This window comes from Octodon degus, unplaced genomic scaffold (assembly GCF_000260255.1).
Source record: "Octodon degus isolate 3935 unplaced genomic scaffold, OctDeg1.0 scaffold00135, whole genome shotgun sequence".
Classification (NCBI taxonomy): domain Eukaryota; kingdom Metazoa; phylum Chordata; class Mammalia; order Rodentia; family Octodontidae; genus Octodon; species Octodon degus.
Window position 1 is genome coordinate 1325191 of NW_004524711.1, and position 6312 is coordinate 1331502.

Sequence of the window (6312 nt, forward strand, 5' to 3'; positions counted from 1 at the left end):
GTGAATCTTCATTTTCAAGAGTTACCCTTTATTTAGTAACATGGCAGAAAAACATTAAAATATTATAAAAGCTGAAAATAGTTGTATAGAGTAAAAAATGAGGAAAGGGACATATTGGTGCGGGCTGAGGCTGTTTAAAAAGCCTAATTTGAGTTAAAAGTAATTTTACATATAACTTTTACAAAAATAAAGATCCCTTTAATGTTCGAACTGCTTATGCCCATAGTAGCCCCCTCCACTCGATGTAAGGCTCGGACCAAGCAAGTTCGGACTTCTGCTTCCGTGCTCATCCTTGTTAGCTCAAAATAGGTGCTTTATGTGACGCATCAGAGTAAAATGTAGAACAATAAACTATAATGCTATATTATTCCTCTCTTATCATTATACTTTTAAACCGATTTATGACCATTGTGATATTTCCCTTTAAGATTTCACAATTAGGGGGCAGCCAAATAGCTTAGTGAATTAAAGCTCCTGCCAGCAAGCGCAGGGGCCAGGGGCTTGATCCCCGGGCCTGCCATGCTGGCCCCGCCCCTGGGGCGCGCTGAGACAGTAATTGAGACTGAGCATGGTGGTACACACCTGTAATCTCAGCACTTGGGAGGCTGTAAACTGGAGAACCACTATGAGTCTGATCTAGTAGTGAGACCCTGAACACCCTGTAGACTCTTCCCTAAAATACAGAAAAAATATATATGTTTCACAATTAAAAACAAGCTTAACTATACAGAAATGAGCACTGAGAACTGGTGGGCTTTAACATTGATGTTGGTTAACATTGTAGCCACATGAAATATTAAAAATTAATCTGTAAATGTTTATTTTATACTTTCTATAAATACCTTACATTTTTATTCATATCCCCAGTTTTCTATGTCTTGGGTATATTAAGTGAGTAGTAGAGATCTCTGAGCTTGTTAAAATAAGTCTGATTTGAAATGCTAATTTACAGCTCTGATCCTAGGCAATGTACTTTTCCTCCAGTCAATGTTTCATTTACGCTATTTCATTCTCTTTTGTTTTCATTCATTCATTCAATTAGTTATTGAAGCTTAAAAACAGTGACAACCACTAAAAACTTTACATACCTTGTCTCCTCCAATGGATTTGTACTTCTAGTAAGCAAAAATGTGTTAGATTTAATTAGAACTCTTTTGACTTGTATAGTAAGTAAATGCATAAATTCCCCTAAAATAAATAAATGTAATATTCTCTTATTTTGTTCTGGACAACTCTAGTATACAAGATATGTTTGATATGATATAATGTGATATGATACATAAACAAAAATACATAAAAAATGTATTACATGTTTTCTCTTATATGAGAAACTCAAAGAATAAATAATTTAAAGAGGATAAGGAAAGATAGATAGATCTTGGGAAACAGAGTAACAAATCTTTTGTAAATGGAAAGGGAACCAAGAAATGGAGGGAGGAAGGAGGAAGAGGTGGAGGAAGGGAGTAATAGGGAAGGGAGCTAAAAATCTTTGGGACTCTTACGTTACGTTATTCTATTAAATAGATAGCTTTACTAGTCTGATTCAGAGACAGTGATCATTTCAAATATTCCTAAGGGTTCAAAATGGTATGCTGTTCATAAACAGTTGGAGTACTTCAGAAGGCTATATGAGTCACAAGTGAAATTTTCTTCCTTTCTGAATATTCTAAATTGAGCTGTGAGATGTGGGAAATTGTCATTGCTGCCACTAGAAATATTAACCCCACTTCAAGGTATCCTTAAAGGAGCAACTTTATACCCAATCCCAGCCAAATACAAAACGAAATACACATGAGTGACAAGGCTTATCTGCATGTTTCAAACAAAAATTTGAATGTGACAGAAAATATTAATTCAGTGTCCCAAAGAAATTAGTTTGGAGAGGATACATGACAGGAACTTCAATTGATGCTGCTTGCCTTAAAGAGGATGATTCAAAAACAAAAACTCTTGGAGCTGATGGGTACCAAAAATACATTTTATTTTCCTTTTTGTGAAGAGCATGTACACATTTATTTTGGTTGTACCTTGAGACACGGTTACTGGTCCAAAGTTTTACATTCAGTGTGCTTTATCCCATACAGGTGTGCCCGCTTGCCATTTGAAACTCCTGGGACTCACGGCAACTGGAAAGAATGATGGTTCCCATTGCCTACTCAAACACCTTGGCACCGGAGGAGCCTTAGGACCAGAGCTATAGAAAAAGGCAGATGTCAGAACTGAACAAGACTAACATCTATTTAAAAATGGAGGTTGGGCCCAGTCACCAGTCTACTCCAGCAGGGCACAGCCAGAAAGAGCCACCAAACCCAGCAGCCAGACCTGAGCCAGGCCAAACCAGTCGAGTTTGAGTTCAGTAGAACTAGATGCGATGAGTTGAAGTGTATTGCTAGGCCCAGCAGGACCAAAGCTGAGACATAGACCTACAGTGAGAATCCTCATGACATGGAGGAGGCAAGAGGTGATGGGTGAACTAGTCAGCCTGGAAGACTCCAGGTACATCAAGGGAGGTGCCCAGACAGAGCTCAAGGGAACTAATTTACACACAAATTTCCAATTTATGATCTGCTTTGTTATAAGCCAATAATGTTTGCTCCTATGGTCTAAAGTACAAACACATTAGTTACAAAAGTGCGTCAATTTCTAAATTTCACTAGAAGTTATTAGTATTGATAATTGTACTATAGTAAATAGCATACTATTCCTGCCTTAGTCATGTGTCCTCCCTTGGGTAAAAAATATCAGGAAGAAATTGGATAATAACTTCACCAAAACTCTATACCAAAGGATGGAAGGTAGTGCCAAACAGAAACCAATACCTCCTTCTCAATCAATAAGGAAAGCAAAATCTTGGGACACACACAAAACAAGAATCTCTAAACAGGACAGATACTTAAAGAATAGTCCCTTCACACAGAGTATCTGAATACAGTGATACAGTTACATATTATTAAACTTTCACCAAAAAAATCATAGAAATTGAAATGAAGTGTTGTTTCTGAAATAAAAAAGGACAAAGATAAAGGAGCAAAATGCAATCTTAGGCCCGGAGCCCACCCTAAGCAAACCAGAAGATAGCAGCATAGAAGAATTTGGAAGTCACATACCTTAAATCTCTGAAATAATAGCAGCTGAACTAAAGAAACAACTACAGAAGGGCATAGAAGAAAGCAGGTCAGAAATAATCTCCCAAGGGCCAGCCAAATAGCTCAGCAGATTAAAGCACCTGTAAGCAGGAGCAGGGGCCAGGGGTTCAATCCTTAGGACTGCCATGCCAGCCCTGCCCCCAGGAGGCTGTGAGACAGCAATTGAGACTGGGCGTGGTGACACACACGTGTAATCCCAGCTCTTGGGAGGCTCTAAACAGGTGGATCACTACAAGTCTGATCTAGTACTCAGACCCTGAACACCCTGCAGACCCTTCCCTAAAATACAAAAGAAAGAAAAAAAGCAAGAAAGAAATACTCTCCCAGATTTAAGAAAAAACAAAGAAATTATAATTATAATGAAAGAATTACTAAGCATTTATAAGAAAACACTGATTAAAAAATAAAGTAGAATAGAAAAACGATGAAAACTTTGAATGAGCAATACAGGAAAGACAAAAGAATGTGTGAAGGAGATTCAAAGAGATGTAAAGGAAATTTAAAACTTCATAACAATTTGGAAAAACCATTTGAATGAAAGTGAAGATGGACTTTCAGCTAGTAACCAGGAAAGGAAAAATGTCTTAAAAACAAAAAATATATGGTAAATAATAATCCAACAGCTGCAAGACAAGGAAAAGGTGAACAACCCAAGACTAATAAGCATCAATGAGAAAGAAAGAGCCAACACAAATGACGTAAAAAGAATATGGGCAGAAGTAATAACAGAAAACTTCCTAAATATGGTGGAAAATCTGACATTCAGATAACGGAGGCATATAGAACTGCAAATAATATCAACTCAATTAAAACTACACCCAGACATATAGTAATCAAGATCGCAGCTATTCAGCACAAGAACAACATACTAAAAACCAATAGGAAAAAGAAACATCACAATTAAAGGAAAGCACATCAGAGTAACAGCACATAACTCAGTACAAACCATAAGTCAAGAAGAGCACGGACTGAAGTATTTCAAGTCCTACAAGAAAATAAGTTCCAAACCAGACTGATATCTTGAAAAACTCTTTCAAGTTCAATGGAGAAGTAAAATACTGTCATGACAAAGAAAATCTAAAGAAATTGATGAAGACAAAACCAACCCTACACAGAGTACTAAAAGACATTCTAGAAAGGGATAAAAAATGACCAAAATTCCAAGAACAACAATAGAAAGCATCGACCAAACAGGGCAAACAATTAAACACAGAAGAAAAGTAGGGCACCAACAACAGGAAAATAACATGACATACATAAGCCAATACATATAAATTATAACCATCAATATAAATAGATTTAATTCACCAATTAAAAGAAATAGATTGACAGAGTGCATTAAGAAAACAAAATCCAGCAATACGCTGTATACAAGAAACACATTTAACCCATAAAGAAGTTTATAGGTTATAAGTCAAATGATGGAAAACATTACTGCATGCCGCAGGAGCTCAGAAAAAAGCTGGGATAGCTAGCCTGGTTGCAGACAATCTGAACTTCAAACAAAGAATAATCAAAGGAGATAAAGAAGATCATTACATACTAGTCAGGGGGAAAATTCAAGAAAAAGAGAAAACAGTCATAAACATGTATACACCAAATATGGGAGTACCCAATTATATAAGACAAATTTAATGGACATGAAAAATCTAATAACCAATATCTTAAACTTAACAGTGGAACTGAACATCACATTATTTTAAAAAGATTGGTCAAACAGACAAAAAATTAGCAAAGAGGTAGCAGAACTGAACCAGACCTTTGAACAAATGGACTTAGTGGACATATACAGAGTGTTCCACCCAACAACACCTCAGTGCATATTCTTCTCAGCTGCCCACAGGATGCTCTCTTAAGTAAATGCAATAAAACAGAAATAAACTCATGCATATGTTCTATCATAGTGCAATGAAAAAAAACTAACAATGAAAGAAACCAGAAAAATCCCATTAACTTAAGAAAACTAAGTAACACACTCCTCAACAACCAATGGGTTGCAGAAGAAATTCAACAAGAAACTAAACAATATCTACAATTCAATGAAAACTCAAACAAAACTAACTGAAATTAGTGGGATGCAACTAAAGTAGTTCTCAGAGGGAAATTATTAGTGCTAACTTCACACATTAGAATAAGAACAAATACTCTAATACTGCACCTCAAACTTTTAGGAAAAGAAGAGCAAGTCAAACCCAAAGTGCAAAACTGTGAGAAAATTATAAAGATTGGAGCAAAAAAATTATTCAAGTGGACAAAAAAAACATTATAAATAACTAGCAAATCAAACAGCTGATTATTTGAGAAATTAAATAAAATTGATAAACACTTAGCCAACCCCTTCAAAAGGACAAAAGAAACATGTCAAATCCAAACTATAATGAATGAAAAGGGCAAAATTATTTACTTTCACAGAATCAAAGACACAGAAAAAATGGACAGATTCTTAGATAGGTACAAATTACCAAAACAAAATCTTTGGATATATAAAAATTCTGGATAAGCCAATATAAGCCAATAAAATTGAAAATATAATCAAAAATTCAACAACAAAGAAAAGTTCAGGTCATGATAGACTCACAGCTAAATTCTATAAGAAATTTAGGGAAGATGTAATCCCAATGCTACTCTAACTCTTCAATGAAATTGAAAAGGAAACAATTCTCCCGAAATTATTCCTGGAAGCAAGTTCTAAACAGATACCAAAATCAGAGAAAGATTCAACCAAAAAAGATAATTACAGAGCAGTCTCCCTCATTAACATAGATGCAAAATCCTCAATAAAATGCTAACAAATACATACAGAAAATCATCAAAAAGGTTGTACACCACAATCAGGTAGGATTCACCCAGGGATGCAAGGATGGTTCAACATAAGCACATCTATAAATATAATACACTATATCAATAGAGCCAAAAAATAATCATCTCAATAGATGAAGAAAAGGCTTTTGACAAAGTCCAACACTTATTTTCACTTTGACTAACTCTGTATGTTGATATCTGTGATCTAAGCAACTATATCAGGGACAGCAATGTGCAATACAAAACCATGGTTGAATACCTCTCATCTTGGTCTTTTTAAATTTATTATCATGTATTTGGTAAATGGTCTCACTATGCAGCTTGAACTTGTAGTGATCCTCCTATTTTCAGCCTCCCCAGTGCT